Genomic DNA, 18,069 nt, shown 5'->3' with positions numbered 1-18,069 from the left:
TGCTTCAGTTTGTTTTTCTGTCTGTAGGATGGAAGCGCTAATAATTCTTTCTTCCTAGGATTGTTAAGCTAAATAAAATATACATAGAAAGTCCTGTAGCCCTTCTGAATTGGGTCCTGTGAGAGAATGAAGTCCTAATGCTTTGAGGAATCCACTGCAATAAATTAATTTCTCCTTCCTGCAACTTTAGTGGTACTTGCATGTAACACACACCATAGGGAACTGTGGAACGTCTCAGAAAGAAAAAGTTAGGAGGGGCTTGTTATAAGATTTGGGCTTGGGTTAGGTGATTTTGAGGATATTTCATGGAAGTTGGGTTCTGTCCTGAATTGAGTACAGACAAGAAACAAAAGTAAGTTGATGATTGGTTATCTTAATTATCTTTATTGCAGAGGCAGGATAAAGTAACCACAGATTTTGTGTTTGGAGAAGAGGCAATAGTTTCTTGTGTTAGCTGGAATGGGAGTTTGGTCATTTTTGTGGTTGTACGATGACTTTATTTTTATCGACATCAGGCATGATTATAGAGTGTACTAATCAAACTTCTACTCTTTTCCATTGTCTTTCAGAACTTTCCAGAGTAGAGCTGAAGTTTCAGAAGAATTCTTTCTTGCTGGAGCTACTCTGTGTGTCCAGGTCTTCTGCAAACCAACTAGAACAGTGGCTTTCAAGCATTTTTGGCTATAAACCAATATGCATAAATGCATGTTCACATGTACACATACCAGCCCTTTATAAAAGGGTTTTTTTTTTCTTTTTCTTTTTCTTTTCTTTTTTTTTTTTTTTTTTTGAGGTGGAGTCTTACTGTGTTACCCAGGCTGGAGTACAGTGGCACAATCTTGGCTTGCTGCAACCTCAGCTTCCCGGGTTCAAGTGATTCTCATGCCTCAGCCTCCCAGGTAGCTGGGATTACAGGCACCTGCCACCACACCCAGCTAATTTTTGTATTTTTAGTAGAGACAGGGTTTCACCATGTTGGCTAGACTGGTCTCGAACTCTTGACCTCATGTGATCCACCTGTCTCAGCCTCCCACAGTGCTGAGATTACAGTCATGAGCCGCTGTGTGCAGTTGATAATATGTTAAGGTCGTGTAGTCCATGTTTAGGCTTTTGTTTTTTAACAAAGGGAAGCCATTGAAAACTTTTATATAGTAGAATATAATGATTTCCAAATAACCCAGCTTGATGAGTAACTGGATGGAGCACGAGGGCATGTAAGGAGACCAGTTAGAAGGCCATTCCAATTACTCAGCTAAGAGATAATGATGGTGTGGGCCAGAATCTGGCAGTGGAGATGGGGATAAAACATTTTAGAAATAATTGCAAAGTAAATATTTTATATTTATGATTTTTAGTTGAAGTGACAGAAACAAACCAATACTAGCAAAGCAAGCCTAATCATAAGATTACAGGACTGCCTCCAAAGAAATGTAGGGATATAGCTGAGACTTAGAAAAGACCTGGAACCAAGAAAATGGAAAATCTTAGGAAACTCATGCAGAAAATTCCCTTTATCTCTCATCTCTTTTTCTAAATTTTCATGGCTTTCTCTATCTGAGCATACTGATTTAATCTATATATGTACATAGGGTGAAAAATAGCCATAACACATCTCCAATTTTTGACATCTTTTCTGTTTAAAAGAAAGCATGTAAGATTGAATATATAATTTATTAGTTTTAATTCTAGTTTCTCAAGAGGGTGAATGAGGTTGGTCCAAGGTCAATCTTTATAAGTGGATTCAGGAGGAAGTTTTATGGTTACAGTAAGATTCTGGGACCTATCACATTGGATAGAGATATGGTTGGAGTTAGGAATACACATGAGAAAGTTACTCTCTAAAAATTTCTATTTTCTCATGAAGAAGTAGACAGCTGATAATAAGAGAAGGTGGTAGAGTCAAAGATTTGAGGATACTGGTAAATAATTGAAATTACAATTGCGGAAAGAGAAACTGAGTAGAGAGCTCTGCTGGGATTAACAGCTTTCAACTTGTGGTGGTACTAATCTGCAAATTGACAGGTACAGAAGGTTTAAGTATCAGGTGATGACAATGATGGAACATGGATATTAAGAATGAGAAGATGTGTGAAGAGAAGAGACTCATGGGTAGAGTGAAAGTAGAAAGAACATCACGTGTAAATGCCCTGAGGTAGGAGGGCTTTGGTAGGTTTGAGGCTCTATGAGAAGTCTAGGAGTGGGCACACTGTATTTGCAGGTCAGAGTCACCAGTTGGCTTTTTAAAAATTTAGCACCTTGTACAGTGCCTCTAGCACCCAACTTAATTTTTGCATATAGTAAGTGCTCATTAAATATTTGTTGAATGAATCTAGCCTTATCTGTGTTCTATCTAGCAATTTTCCTTCAAAGTTTCTGTCCTGTAGATGGCATCCTTCCTTAATTTACGGAGGTGACATGGGTTTTTATCTCATACTGAAATTTTGCATGAATATTCTGGGTCTCAATTTCCTCATCTGTAAAATATGGGTTTATTAGTAAGATCTATCTCATAGGTAGTATATTAGGATGTTCTTGCATTGCTATAAAGATATACCCGAGAGTAGGTAATTTACAAGAAAAGAGGTTTAATTTGCTCATGGTTTTTCAGGCTGTGCAGGAAACATCGTGCTAGTATCTGCTTCTGGGGAGGCCTCAGGAAGCCTTTACTCATGGTGGAAGGTGAAGAGGGAGCAAGCATCTCACAAGATGAGAGCAGGAGCAAGAAAGAGAGAGGGGGAAGGTGCCACCACTTATAAATGACCAGATCTTGTGAGAACTCCCTATCATGAAGAAAGCACCAAGCCATGAGGGATCTGCCCCCATCATCAAAACACCTCCCACCAGGTCCCACCCCCAGCATTGGGGATTACAATTCAACATGAGATTTGAGTGAGGATAAATACCCAAACTTTATCATTCTACCCTTGGACCCTCCCAAATCTCATGTCCTTATCACATTGCAAAATACAATCATGCTTTCTCATCAATCCCTCAAAGTCTTAACTCATTCCAGTGTTAACTCGAATGTTCAAAGTCTCATCTGAGACAAAACAAATCCCTTCCACCTATGAGCCTGTAAAATAAAAAGCAAGTTAGTTACTTCCAAGATACAATGGGGGTATAGGCACTGGATAAACATTCCTGTTCCAAAAGAGAGAAATTTGCCAAAAGAAAGGGGGCTATAGGCCCCACACAAGTCTGAAATTCAGCAGGGTAGTCATTAAATCTTAAAACTCCAAAATAATATCCTTTGATTCCATGTCCCACATCCAGGGCACACTGGTGCAAGAGGTGGGCTCTGAAGGCCTTGGGCAGCTCTGCCCCTGTGGCTTTGCAGGGTAAACCCCCTCAGCTGCTCTCACAGATTGTTGAGTGCCTGTGGCTTTTCCAGATGCAGGGTGCAAGGTACTGGTGGATTTACCATTCTGGAGTATGAAGGATGGTCGCCTCCTTCTCACATTGCCCCCACTCTGTGTGGGGCCTCCAACCCCACATTTCCCCCCCACACTGCCCTAGTAGAGATTTTTCTATAGGGAGTCTGCTCCTGAAGCAGGCTCCTGCCTGGGCACCTGGGATTTCTCATACAACCTCCAAAATCTAGGCAGGGGCTGCCAAGCATTTTTCGCTCTTGTACTCTACACACCTGCAGGCGTAACACCACATGTAAGCAGCCTACAGTCTCCAGAGTGGTGACATAACCAATACCTGGGGCCCTTTGAGCCACAGCTGGAGCTGGAGTGGGTGGGATGCAGGGAGCAGTGTCCTGAGGCTGCACAGGGCAGCAGGGTCCTGGGCCTGGCCCATGAAACCATTCTCCACTCCTATGCCTCTGGAGCTGTGATGGGAGGGGCTACCTAGAAGATCTCTGAAATTCCTTTGAGGCTTTTTTCCGGGCGTCTTGGCTATCAGCATGTGGCTCACTTTTAATTATGCAAATATTTCTAGCAAGTGATTGCTACACAGCAAGCTTGAATTTCACCCCTGCAAAAGCTTTTTCTTTTTCTGTCACATTGCCAGGCTGCAAAATTTCTAAACTTTTATGCTCTGCTTCCCTTTTCAACAGAAGTTCCAACTTTAAGTCGTTCCTTTGCTCCTGCATCTGAGAATAGGCTGTTTGAAGCAGCCAGGCAACATCTTATACACTTTTCTGCTTAGAAATTTTTTCTGCCAGATACCCTTAATCATCACTATGAAGTTCCAGCTTCCACAGAGCCCTAGGGCAGGGGCACAATGCAGTCAGGCTCTTTACTATGGCATTATATTTATGACCTTTGCTTCGGTTACCAATAAGTTCCACATTTCCATCTGAGACCCCAGCAGCCTGGACTGCAACTGCCCATTTCACTGTCAGCATTCTGGCCACAACCATTTAACCAGTCTCTAAGAAATTCCAAACATTCCCTCATCTTTCTGTCTTCTTCTGAGCCCTCCAAACTCTTCCAACCTCTGCTTGTTATCCAGTTCCAAAGCTGCTTTCACATTCTCAGGTATCTTTATAGCAATGCCCCACTCCTTGGTTCCAATTTTCTGTATTAGGCCATTCTTGCCTTGCTATAAATAACTACCTGAGACCAGATAATTTATGAGAAAAGAGGTTTAATTGGCTTATGGTTCTGCAGGCTGTACAGGAAACATAGTGCCAGCATCTGCTTCTGGAGTGGGGGGTTCTCAAAAAGATTTTTTACTCATGGTGGTAGGTGAAGGGGGAGCAGGTATCTCATTGGGTAAAAGCAGGAGCAAGAGGGAGAGAGAGCTGGTGAGAAGGTGCCACACATTTTTAAATGACCAGATCTTGCTAAAATTATCACAAAGACAGCATCAAGCCATGAGAGATCTGCCCCCATGATCAAAACACCCCTGACCAGGCCTCATGTCCAGCATTGGGGATTACAATTCAACATGAGATTTATGTGGGAACAAATATCCAAACTATATCAGATAGTGTGAGATTTCAATCAAATAAAACATGTAGGCCAAGTACAGTGGCTAACGCCTGTAATCCTAGCACTTGGGAGGCCGGGGCAGTTGGATTGCTTGATCCCAGGAGTTTGAGACCAGCCTGGGCAACATGGCAAAACCCCATCTCTACAAAAAATACAAAAAATTAGCTGAGCATGGTGGTGCTTGCCTATAGTCCCAGCTACTTGGGAGGCTGAGGTGGGAGGATGGCTTGGGCCTGGGACCTTGAGGCTGCAGTGAGCCATGACTGTACCTCTGTACTCCAGCCTGGGTGACAGAGCCAGGCCCTATCTCAAAAAACGAACACACACACACACACACACACACGTAAAGCACTTCGGCAGCTGTCTTAGTCATTAATTAGTACCTATTATTTAATGTAATCACTAATTTTATTATGGTCATTATTTCAGCCTTGAGATTACATGTCTTCATGTTATTGTCTTGGCCAGAAATATTTCCATTTGTATGGGTCATTGACAACTTGAAGGACACCAAGCACCCATCTTAATTGTATCTGAGTCCTTTGAGAAGCTAGCCCTTCCCAATTCTGAATCTAAGTGTTTTGAGTGAGATGCCTAGTCCAGTGGCAGGGTAGCCACCTTGGAGGCTCGTGTGAATACTCATGTTTCATCCTCCCTGATTATAGTGGGCCAGGAGGTCCAACCAGGGCTAATAAAATGCACAATAATTTGAGAGTTTTTGGAAAAGAAAAATAGCTTTGTCTTTCCTCTATGGAAACTACATCAGGACACAATCACTTTCCCCTGCAATAGTGTGAGGTGAGGCTGTGAGATTTGTATTTGTGAAAGACACTGTTGCTACAGGGGGAGCCGAGAGAGCCTTTATGGGAAGACTGAGTGATCAAGCACAGTACCAAGGGAAGAGATGCTTAAGAATTGACTTCTGGGTGATATTTTTTGAGCTCCTGGATAAAACCTGTCTGAAACTAGTTATGTTCTAGATATTTTCCATGATGTGAGCTAGTACATTTCATTCATTGTTTAAATGAGTTCAAGTTGGGATTTTGTTATTTGTAATACACAATCCTAGTTGATAGACAATTTTCATCAAGAATGTGATTTATCTTATGTGAAGTATACATTGGCAGAAATAGAATTATTCTTTCAATATTCTTATCTAGAAATTCCTTTGCTAGGCTAATCAATGGATATTATGCCAGTAAGTACTAAATATATTCATTGATTTCAGTATAAGTCGAACTCTACGACAATATAGTCTTTTGAAAAATCAATGTCTCTCTTTTAATAATGAGGCTGTGATTCTCATTGGCTATTTCTGGGTAAATTATTTCTACATGCAAATTAGTTTTTATTCTGCAGTTTATTTCCCTTTTAATGTAAAATAAGAACATTACAGAAATCTATTTTATTCACTTCAGAAAGCTGAGCTCAACACTTTGCTATTTAATATCTAATATTTAATTTTTATATTTCCATTATATTCAAATTTTGAGAGATCATAATTTTTATTACTCACAGAGGGAACACTTGAGGTGGAAGGAATTTTGAATCAGCTACAACTGGGTTCCAATCTCAGTTCTGCTACTTACTAACTAGCTCAGTGAACTCGGACTAGTTATTTAACTCTGAGCCTCAGTTTATTTATTTATTTTTTCAAATAGGGAGTGATACTATAATCTTCCAGAGAGACACGCAGTGAGGAATACTGAGACAGCATACTTAAAGCTTTTATACTAAGGCATCTAAAAGCCCATAACTTGTATTTTCTTTTTTTTTCTAATGAGTACATTTAGATTTGTCCCCCAAAATGTTTGCTGTGAAGACATGCCAAGCAGATATATTGTTCTTTGCATTAAAAATATTAAATGTTTGGTTGAGTGGGGTAGTTGACACTTGTAATCCCAGCACTTTGGGAGGCTGAGGTGGGTGGATCACCTGAGGTCAAGAGTTTGAGACCAGCCTGGCCAACATGGCAAAACCCCATCTCTACTAAAAATACAAAAATTAGCCGGGCATGGTGGTTTGCACCTGTAATCCCAGCTACTCAGGAGGCTGAGGCAGGAGAATCACTTGAACCTGGGGGGCAGACATAGCAGTGAGCTGAGATTGTGCCATTGCACTCCAGCCTGGGCAACAAGAGCGAAACTCCGTCTCTCTCTCTTTCTCTCTCTCACTCTCTCTCTACATATATATAATGTTTTTCTTTATTTACAAGATTCTAGACACTCCATGGGAAGGGGCTAATTGTATTTAGATTAGATCTTGTTCAATGCTAATTTGACCTCAGGTTTATGAATTACTTCAAATAGTGTATCTATGAATGGTTGTAGGAATACCCATATTTCTTACCACACTATGCATTTACAATTATGAGGAGTATAGAAAGCTGTCAAATCCCTCTCCTTACCATAATATCCATACATCCATTTACTTGTATATTTTTCTAGTTTTAGCTGGAGAGCTTCATTTATTTTTTAACTTCATTTTATTTTGTGTTGCTAACTGTTAGCTCATAATAAGAAAATTGAAAAAATGTGTGCAATCATACTGCAAACGGTGACCCATCCATTTAATGTGAGCTGAGACAGAAGTAGCTCCCCATTAGTTTTATTCTCATTTTTGAAGGCTTCTTAACATTTGGATCCCATGTCTGAAGGAAGAGTTTTGTTCTTCACAATTTTTTTTGGTATCAATGTCTTGAATGGTTTTCATGTAAAATAAATTTTGCTCTTCCCCTGGATCTCAGTCCTAACTTTGACAATCAGAAACCATTTTGAAACCTTCCAATTACATACCTTGCCCAGTGGCCTGATGGCCATGACCTTTTCATGCCAGTTGGATCCTTCCTCAGTTCCCAGCTGGAGGGTGAGCCGGAGTAGCTAAGAAACCTTCTTAAACAGAAGGATAAACATATCCACATTTGAATTTGTCTGAATACTAGTATAATTACATGAATGACTTAGCTATCCTTCTTACTAAGTTGAATTCAGGAGGGAGAAATAATGCCCTGAAATTTAGTGAAGACAGAAGTAGGGAAACAAGACATTATCCAAAATCATCTGAGATTATCCAAAATCATCTGAGATATCTCTTTATATGGAATGATAGTCACAGTTTGTTACCAAGAGTCAAGGGGACATGGTGGTTAAAATCATGGGCTCTTGTGTCTTCTGGGTTCGAATCTAGATCTGCCACCTATTAGCTGTGTGATATTGGAAAGCCTCTGTGCCTCTGTGAAGTGGAGAAAACAAACAGGACCTACTTCATGGGCTCTTGTAAAGAGAGGTAAAGATAAATAAGATAATAGCACTTATAACAGTGCCTGTCATAGTGTAAATGCTCAAAAATGTAAGCATGTAAGCTTTGGTTTGTATTGTGTCTCTGGGTATTTAATTTAATGATATTAACAGATATAATTTAACAGATATTTCAAAAAAATAAATTCAAATTATGTTGATGAAATACCAGGTAAACATAATTTAAGGGTTCTAGTAAATTTGATCAAGTGGAAATCAGTGAGAAGATATGTTATAATGATATATATTAATTGGAATTATGATGGTTGGATCACACACAAATTTTTCAGGAATCTTCACTTCAGAAATTTCTTCATAAGCACAGAAAAAAGTATACTTTACATATATGGCCTAAAGGAAAAAGTGACAAATGCATTTTGATTTCCAAAGCAGTGCTTTTGTTATTTCCCTGAAAATTAAATCTGAAGCCCGACTTGAGCTATTCCCATTCTCTCCTTACCTCTTTCTTAACCAAGATTCTTGAAAGAATCGTGTCCGCTTGAGATTACAACTTATCACCTACAGTTTTCTCCTGGATTCACCATCACCTCATTTCACTGCTTCTCTGCAGCTGTTTCGTGGAAGCCATTTGAAAGCCTGAACTGCTAAAAACCCCAACAAATCCTTCTTAGTTTTGACTGATTGATGCTTCAGACCATCAGGCCGTGTTTGCTTTTCTTTTCTTCCTGAAGCTCTTCCTCTTCCTTGGTTTCCTTATTCCTACCCTTTCCTACATCTCTGTGTACTTCTTTTTTTTTTTTTTTTTTCTCTTTTATTTCATTTTTTATTTTAAGTTCCAGGGTACATGTGCAAGATGTGCAGGTTTGTTACATAGGTAAATGTGTGTCATGGTGATTTGTTGCATCTATCGACCCATCACCTAGGTATTAAGCCCAGCATGCATTAGCTGTTTTTCCTGAGAATATAGCTTCTCTGTTTTATTATTATTATTATTATTATTATTATTATTATTATTATTATACTTTAGGCTCTACGGTACATGTGCGCAATGTGCAGGTTAGTTACATATGTATACATGTGCCATGCTGGTGTGCTGCACCCACCAACTCGTCATCTAGCATTAGGTATATCTCCCAATGCTATCCCTCCCCCCTCCCCCCACCCCACAACAGTCCCCGAAGTGTGATGTTCCCCTTCCTGTGTCCATGTGTTCTCATTGTTCAATTCCCACCTATGAGTGAGAATATGCGGTGTTTGGTTTTTTGTTCTTGCGATAGTTTACTGAGAATGATGATTTCCAATTTCATCCATGTCCCTACAAAGGACGTGAACTCATCATTTTTTATGGCTGCATAGTATTCCATGGTGTATATGTGCCACATTTTCTTAATCCAGTCTATCATTGTTGGACATTTGGGTTGGTTCCAAGTCTTTGCTATTGTGAATAATGCTGCAACAAACATACGTGTGCATGTGTCTTTATAGCAGCATGATTTATACTCCTTTGGGTATATACCCAGTAATGGGATGGCTGGGTCAAATGGAATTTCTAGTTCTAGATCCCTGAGGAATCGCCACACTGACTTCCACAAGGGTTGAACTAGTTTACAGTCCCACCAACAGTGTAAAAGTGTTCCTATTTCTCCACATCCTCTCCAGCACCTGTTGTTTCCTGACTTTTTAATGATTGCCATTCTAACTGGTGTGAGATGGTATCTCATTGTGGTTTTGATTTGCATTTCTCTGATGGCCAGTGATGGTGAGCATTTTTGCATGTGTTTTTTGGCTGCATAAATGTCTTCTTTTGAGAAGTGTCTATGTACTTCTTAATCTTTTCAGATGTCCTTTTTTGCAGTTATGTTTTCAATTATCATATTCTTCAGAATTTGTTTCCTGAACACACTGTTATACTTGCTCTTCATTAATTTTATCCAAGCCAAAAATTTCAAGTAATACCTAAATTGTCTCAATTTATGTCTTACTTGTTTATATTTCTGTCTCTTAGATACCATGGTGCCCCATAAAAATCTCAAGGTCAATATGACCCAAACTAAAACTTATTATTTTTCTTCCCACTCCAAAGATACTTCTCAATAATCCTTATTTACATGTATAATTCTATCATCAATATGCTCACCTAAGTCAGAAACTTTGAAAACATACTAGTCTTTCTTCTCCACAACTCCTAGTATTTCTCATTGGTTCCCAAGACCAATTGATCTAGCTTTTAAATGACTTAACTCTATCCGTTTCTTCATACCAAGAGCCCTTGTCCTTAGTTTTCATTGTTCCCATATTTTGCTTGCATTATTAACACAATTTATATTGTGGAGTTAGGAAGTAATACAAAGGTAACTGAAGAACATTGAATTCTTGGAGAAAAAGAAACCTATATAAGGAGAATCTCTAACATAATGTGAAAAGAGTGTGGTAAGTTGGCATCGGGTTGTTTGATAAGTTTTACCATAAGATGAAATCTAAGGCTGCTGATTATTGAAATGTGATATTCCAAAGGTCAGATGATAATTTTGAGGAAACGGTGATGTTTGAATATTCCCAAGGGATTTTCTGTTCTACTGAATACCTGTGCTACTTAATTCTGTCTCAATTTAATTAATTTAAAAAGTGTTTGTCAATTATAGACTAAAAATTTGGCAGGCACGTATGCAGAGCTGAAGCCATCCTCTTATTCCCAGACTAACCTCTGTTTTCCCTGTCTTGGTAAGTGGTACCTGCAGAAGGCCATTCTACCACCCTATAAACCTCAACATTTTCCCTGCTCTCCCATCCTAGAATCTTCATTTTGATTTCCTATCACCCACAGCTTAGTTCAAGGCTTACTATTCATTTTCTTGAGAGCGGTGTTCACATTTTTGTTGATATTGGTTCTTTAGCACTCCATTTACTATTTTTACATAAATATTTGTTCATTTGCATTTTAAAATCCTAGACATTGTCATCTATGGTCTGGACTATTCCAATAGCCTTCTAACTAGACTTTATACTGATAGCATTTTTCCCAGTTCAACTCACTCTTTATGTTGCCAACTAAGTTATCTACCTGAAAACTGAATTAAGTCTGTCCTTGCCTCCACTGGCTTTCAAATGGCTTCAAGCTCAAAGTTCAATATCCTTCACTGGCTATTCAAGGCCTTTTATAACTGGTTCCAATTTCCATTCACAGTCACATTATTATCACTTTCCTCTCTTTTTTCTTTCTTTCTTTTTCTTTCTTTCTTTCTTTCTTTCTTTCTTTCTTTCTTTCTTTCTTTCTTTCTTTCTTTCTTTCTTTCTTTCTTTCTTTCTCTTTCTTTCTCTCTCTCTCTCTTTCTCTCTCTCTCTCTCTCTTGCTTGCTTGCTCTTGCTCTTGCTCTGTCGCCCAGGCTGGGGTGCAGTGGCGCGATCTTGGCTCACTGCAAGCTCCGCCTCCCGGTTTCACGCCATTCTCCTGCCTCAGCCTCCTGAGTAGCTGGGACTACAGGCATGTACCACTATGCCCGGCTAATTTTTGTATTTTTAGTAGAGACAGGGTTTCACCATGTTGGCCAGGTTGGTCTCAAACTTCTGACCTCAGGTGATCCACCCGTCTCGGCCTCCCAAAGTGCTGGGATTACAGGCGTGAGCCACTGTGCCCGGCCCTTTCTGCATCTTATGCCCCAGTTACTTCTTGCCATTCCTTAAATAAGCTAGGCCTTCCTTCATGTGTTTCTGTACCAGCTGTTCCCTTTGCAAAGAGGCTGTTTTCCCTCAGTCCACCTGGCAAATTTCTTTGAACACACAGGTCACCCAGGCAGCTGGCCTTTTCTTCACAGCCCTGTGTTGTACCTCTAAGGTGTATAACTCACTCTTGCCTATTTACCCCATACTTTTTGAACATCTGGAAGACATGAATTTTTATTTATTCACTTCAGAATTTTCTGAGCTTTTTGTATAATGGGTGTGTAGTTGTTCCTAGGAAAGATTTATTAAATGAATAATCAAATCATAAGATAACTATTTTAAGTTATGCACAGATTTTAATATCTTACACAATTATGCATAAGTACATTTTTACAGTTTTGTTTTTTTCTCTAGTCACAGAGGTTTATGTGAGTTCTACAGAAAAAATAAAGAAACATTGTAATTGTGCAAGATTTCAATTGAGATATTTAGTGACCCTGTTATCTAGGCACTCTAGGCCCTGAAAGGAAGAAAAAAGAGAGAAAGAAGAAAGAGGAGGAAGGAAAGAAAAGAGAGAGACAGAAAAGGAGACATTAAAGAAAGGTTAAACAAAAATGGTAGAAAAATGATAAACTAGCACGGGCATAAATATGAACTGGCTCTAATAAACGAGACCTTTTATCATGAAAGTTCTGAGTTGTTATCTCCTTAGGGGCCATTCCACAGTGACCCAACCCACTTTTTCATCCACAACTTCAACTTTGCTCAATCAATCAGCATAATTAATCATTACTAAGAATGCTTCTTTGGTTTCTTTTCTGTTTGTCATTCTCCTCTTTCCTTTGTTAGGATACTTTAACCCTTTATTCATCTTCCTCTATCAAAATCCTACATAAGCACTCAAGATGTCACCACCTCCAGAAAGACTTTCCTGATTCTCTCACTGAATGAAAATTTCCTTTTCTTAACTCATCTAACACTTTGCACCCCTTTTAATGCCCTCGTCACAACCTGCCCTCTACTGTGGTTATTTGTGTACTTAGCTTATCTCACCTATTAGGGTTTAAGCTTCTTTTTTTTTTATTACTATACTTTAAGTTTTAGGGTACATGTGCACAATGTGCAGGTTAGTTACATATGTATACATGTGCCATGCTGGTGTGCTGCACCCATTAACTCGCCATTCAGCATTAGGTATATCTCCTAACGCTATCCCTCCCCCCTCCCCCCACCCCACAACAGTCCCCAGAGTGTGATGTTCCCCTTCCTGTGTCCATGTGTTCTCATTGTTCAGTTCCCATCTATGAGTGAGAGCATGTGGTGTTTGGTTTTTTGTCCTTGCGATAGTTTACTGAGAATGATGATTTCCAATTTCATCCGTGTCCCTACAAAGGACATGAACTCATCATTCTTTATGGCTGCATAGTATTCCATGGTGTATATGTGCCACATTTTCTTAATCCAGTCTATCATTGTTGGACATTTGGCTTGGTTCCAAGTCTTTGCTATTGTGAATAATGCTGCAATAAACATACGTGTGCATGTGTCTTTATAGCAGCATGATTTATAATCCTTTGGGTATATACCCAGTAATGGGATGGCTGGGTCAAATGGTATTTCTAGTTCTAGATCCCTGAGGAATCGCCACACTGACTTCCACAATGGTTGAACTAGTTTACAGTCCCACCAACAGTGTAAACGTGTTCCTATTTCTCCACATCCTCTCCAGCACCTGTTGTTTCCTGACTTTTTAATGATCGCCATTCTGACTGGTGTGAGATGGTATCTCATTGTGGTTTTGATTTGCATTTCTCTGATGGCCAGTGATGATGAGCATTTTTTCATGTGCCTTTTGGCTGCATAAATGTCTTCTTTGGAGAAGTGTCTGTTCATATAGGGTTTAAGCTTCTTAAGTTCAGGAAAAGTCTCTCATGTCTCTCCTCCCCTCTTTTATAGCAGTGCATGCTATAGTTTTGACATTCAATAAATATTTTCAACATAAAATGGAAATGGGTCATGGGCCTTGATATAGTTTGGATATTTTCACTACCCAAATATGTTGAATTGTAATCCCCAATGTTGGAAGTGGGGCCTGGTGGGAGGTAATTGAATCATGGGGCTGGATTTCTCATAAATGGTTTAGCACCATCCCTTTGGTGCTGTTCTTGTGATAGTGATTGAATTCTTGAGCAACTTGGTGGTTTAAAAGCGTTTGACATATCACTCCCCACTGTCTCTCTCTCTCTCGCTCCTGATTCTGCACATGTGATGTGCTCAGGCTTTCTGTCTGCATTACTCCTCAGAAGTTGAGCAATGTCCATGACGTGCTTGTACAGCTCACAGAACTGTGAGCCAATTAAACCCCTTTTCTTTACAAATTACTCAGTCTCAGGTATTTCTTTATAGCAATGCAAGAATGGCCTAATACAGGCCCTGTTTGGCATTAATAAGCATCTTGGGGCCTGAACTATCAGATAAATCTATGTCTCTGCCTTAATCTGTGCTAAATTTTGTGCAATGTCTCTGTCTTATTTCCACTTAGGACTAAAAATCTGTATTTCAGGGCTATTAAAGAATATATTATTAAAACAATAAGAATACTTGTAAAGATTTTTGAAGTACCAATCTTCAGACTTCTTAGCCCTCAAACATTATAATATTGAAAGAGGCAACACGTTATTTTGTCAGGAGCACAGACTCTGGATCTAGATCTACTTCGGTCTGAATCCTGGCTCTGCCACTTACAAGCTGTGTGACCTAAGTAAGATCCTTAACTCATCTGTTCCTCATGTTTAGTAACTGTAAAACAGGAATAATAACAGTACCTATCTTATAGGGTTGATGTGATAATGAAATGCATTAATGTATGTAAAATACATAGGACAGTATATGGCACATGGTTAGTGTCTAGTAGATTTTAGCTATTACTTTACTATTTTTATTTGCTGTCAGTTTCATATGTCTGCTCCCCCCAACCCCCACTCCAAAAGCGTGAGCTTCTGAACAGTCAATAACTTATTTTCTCAGACTTTGTATTTCAAGTGACTCGCACAGTCACAGTGCCTGGTACAGAGTAAACACTGAAAGAGAAGAACCTTGAAGAAAATTCTTCCTTGCCCTAGAAGTGAACCTGAACTTGCATACTCCCTGCCATGGGTATCCAAATAACTCTCTTTTCTTGCTCCCATCAACCTCATATTTAACCCTGCTGGTTTTCATTTATTTTATAATTCAATCATAATGAATTTTAAAATCCATTCTAACTTCCAAGGATCTCTAGAGACTTGCTTTCTCAGTCTGACATCACATTCATTTACATTTCTTATTTTTTTATTTCCTTGTATGAGGTCTAAGAACTGTTCCAATAAAATGCTTTGAAGATTGCATTACACATATTGTGTGCTATTTATTCCTGGCTAGATGTTCAAATTGACAAGCAAGAAATTGCTTATGCCTTGATCAACGATTATAAATGGTAATGCTGTATCTGTTATAATAGAAACAAAACTGGACCTGGACTGTTCTTTTTTAGCCTTGTAACCTAATAGTTGAAATGGAAAATATATGTACAAAAAATAGCCAATTCAAGTTTAGGGAAATGTTAGAGACCATCCAGCTTTATCACTTTCCCAAGATGGTAAGTTCTCCTGTATCCCCATGATAAGTCCTCATCTGTCTTCTGCCTGGATTGTCTCAGGAAGAGTGAACACATTACATTTAAAGTTCTCTTCTACCTTTGGTGGGCAATTTTAATTGGTAGGCAATTGTTTCTTATAGTACTCTCAAAAACAATATAAGGTAGAAAAAAGTCACCGTCTTCTATGATGGCCTTCAAATATTTGAAAACAGGTATTTTATTTCTTGACATGTTATGTATCAATAGATTGTACTAATGGAGCTCAAGAACTTTTAGACCTGGATGGCACATAAACTTAATTTAATCCTATTATTTTGCAGATAAGGAAATAAAAAATGAGAGGTTCAGTAAATTGCCCAATGTCACCCATTTGTTCATTCAGTTATTATTGGGTACTCAGCAACTGGCTTAAGAAATTCACACATGAAAGTTCATTATAACATATACAATTTTATAATTTATTATAAAGAGTAAACTATGGACACATTTATAATTTAGTATGTAAGTAATGTTGAAGACCTTGGTGAGCCACAGCTAATCCATTCTCCTCCCTCCATCCGCAGAAGCTACTGCTAATCTATGTATGTTATTTAACATTCAAACATATTGTATCAGTTAGTGTTCCAGCAGGAAAGCAGAACCACTCTGAGTGACATGGAATAAGGGATATGTGATGGAGATTAGGTTTTATATGATTGTAGAAGCTGTCGAAGAAGTGGAAGACTATTGCCTCTGCCTCTGGTCCTGGGCCTGAAATTACTACAGTTTAGTAAGGTCAGCAGTGGAGAAGACAAGATAGACATGGAGTGGGGCAGAGTGAGAATAAAATGGAACATACGTCAGTATTTCACTGCCTCTGATCTCGATGATGAAGGCAAGGTAAAAGAAGCTGGGTACCCTTTGCCATGGAACAGCACACACACTTGGCATTGGACTCAGAGAAGCTGAAGGAGGAGCTGTGGACCTGGAAAAGCTGTGCACCTAGAGAAGATGCAGGCCTGGAGAAGCTGCGGGCCAGGCTGCTGCTCTATGCCAACAAGGCCAGCAACAGTCACAGCAACGTGAATGGGATGTAGTGGCTTCTGACTTTTACACTGACCCTTGGAGCAAAATGTCTGTTTCTTCTCTTTTGCCTTTCAAAGCATTTGGAATATCACCTGCCATCAACTGTGACTTACTACATGTATATGCATCCATAAACAATACGTGAAGTTATATTTCATGTTTTCAAGCTTTCCATTAATGGCATCATCTATCTGTTCTACTGTAACGTTTTCTCCTTTCACATTATGTTTGTGAAGTTTAACTATGTTGATAATTATTGTTGTTATTTGTGCTTTGTTTTATTTTGCATAGTATTGTATTGAAGAATTTGGCACAGTTTCTCTACTCTCCTTGATCAATATTTAGATTGCTCTCAAATTTTCAATAATCAATGCTGCAATAGTTTTGGACATGTCTTTTGGAGCACTTAGGTGAGATTTCTCCAAGCTGTAGAATTAAAAATACCTTATTTGATCATAGATTCTGCACCTCTTCAGTTTTACTAGTTATTGCCAGTTTACTTCTGAAAACTGTAACAATTTACACTTTCACCAGCAGTGTTTGACACTGGTGCTTCTCAATGGAGGTAGGGGGTGATTTTGCCCTCTAGGTGACATTTGGTAATGTGTAGAGATATTTTTAGTTGTCACAACCAGTGGGGGTGGGGTCATTCTATTGGCATCTAGTGGGAAAAGGCAAGGAATATACTGCTAAACATCCTTTTCTTTGTTTTTAAATTTCTAGATAACAATCATATAAACATAAGTTTACGTTTCCAAAGATGTTCATATAATGAATATGAATGAGTCTTGGAACCAGCCTCCCTAAGTTAGCTCCACTATATACAAATCACTTGGTTATTAGCAACCCAGATGGATTACAATGTGTATTCACCAGGCAAAGCACATTTGCAAGGCTCAAGAGATCTATGCATGTACTCTTGTCAGGGAGAATTTGAAATGTAGCTGTTGTAAAATCTCATTGATTATTGATGAAATAGTTATTAGAAAATCACCTGTGGCTTGCATTGTATTTCTATTGGATAGTGCTCATCTAGGTAATGGAAGCAAAACAAGTAGCAGTTGAATAAAGGGTTAATAAAATGTTCCCAATAGACTGCTTGCTAGCAACGTAACAGATAAAAAAATCTAGTGGGAAATTATCTTATGGTCATGTCCACGGCAAATAAGAAACTGCATTCTAAAAATCTTGGTAATTACCATTTGCTAAACATCCTACAATGTGCAGGACATCCACCACACTACAGAATTATCTGGCCCCCAGTGACAAGTGTCCAGCTTGGGAAACACTGCTTTACCTCCTTGCAGTGGGCACTGTCATTGTTTTATAGTTTGGCCAATCTGATGAGTGTGAAATAATATCTAATTGCTTAAATGGTTCATTTCATTGAAGTTTAAAATGTTTTTCAAATGTTTATATTAGCGATTCAGATTTTCTGCTCATATCTTTTGACTACTTTTCTATTGATTATTTTGTTTTTCATTGTGTTTGTGTGTGTGCGTGTTTG

General features: G+C 38.8%; 1 non-coding gene across 1 annotated transcript; it reads right to left on the bottom strand.

Annotated features, from left to right (window-relative positions):
- Window positions 1-17,641: 17,641 nt before the first annotated feature.
- On the bottom strand, window positions 17,642-17,763 carry LOC112134802 (small nucleolar RNA SNORA32). Its single transcript, XR_002916153.1, has one exon. It is a non-coding gene; the product is annotated as a small nucleolar RNA SNORA32 (small nucleolar RNA).
- Window positions 17,764-18,069: the final 306 nt, after the last annotated feature.

This window comes from Pongo abelii, chromosome 7 (assembly GCF_028885655.2).
Source record: "Pongo abelii isolate AG06213 chromosome 7, NHGRI_mPonAbe1-v2.0_pri, whole genome shotgun sequence".
NCBI classification, from domain to species: Eukaryota; Metazoa; Chordata; class Mammalia; order Primates; family Hominidae; genus Pongo; species Pongo abelii.
The sequence above is the reverse complement of the archived record's forward strand: the minus strand, read 5'-3'. Positions and strand labels throughout refer to the sequence as shown.